The sequence below is a fragment of the Etheostoma spectabile genome, chromosome 23, assembly GCF_008692095.1.
Source record: "Etheostoma spectabile isolate EspeVRDwgs_2016 chromosome 23, UIUC_Espe_1.0, whole genome shotgun sequence".
Lineage (NCBI taxonomy): Eukaryota > Metazoa > Chordata > Actinopteri > Perciformes > Percidae > Etheostoma > Etheostoma spectabile.
In genome coordinates, this window is record NC_045755.1 from 10,287,512 (window position 1) to 10,288,102 (window position 591).

General features: G+C 36.2%; 1 protein-coding gene across 6 annotated transcripts in view; it reads left to right on the forward strand.

Annotated features, from left to right (window-relative positions):
- The window catches only part of grm8a (glutamate receptor, metabotropic 8a), a 311,638-nt gene that overhangs the window by 263,670 nt on the left and 47,377 nt on the right, over nucleotides 1–591 (forward strand). The gene's annotated exons all lie outside the window — the stretch shown is intronic.

Sequence of the window (591 nt, forward strand, 5' to 3'; positions counted from 1 at the left end):
AGAACATAAGCCTGAAATAAAGCAAACCCTTGTCTGCCAAAAGCTCTACGATGCATAATGGAAAATCAACACAATAGTGAGCAATTAGGCTGTAAAATGCTAGGGCATTTCTTCAGAAAAGAGGACAAATTAGAGCCTTCAAATGCTTAGACACTGTATAGTAGTCCTGTTGTGTTTATCCACCCTGACTTGACCAATTCAGCCCATGCTTATACGATGCTAAGCCCAGCTTTGCTTCTAATAAGTCTAATCCTCATCATAAAAAAAATGGCGTTCGTTTCACCTTCAAAATCAAGTTAATCTGGCTGCTTTCCTCAAACACATTATTGTCTTAAATTTTGATCATGTGGCTTGTATCACTTTGAAGATGTAGTGCTCAATTTTCCCCCCTATCTCTCCACCGCTGACACATTTAAGTGGCTGAAAAACATTGACTAATTTCCTTGTAAATAATATCAGACAGCTCATTTTAATTTTCTCTTATTAATCCAGTTTTGGCCCCAATATTATATTCCTGTATTTCATTCACTCAACGTCTTGTTGGAACAGGACTGTTTCTGATGCATTGACACATAATAATAATAATAATAA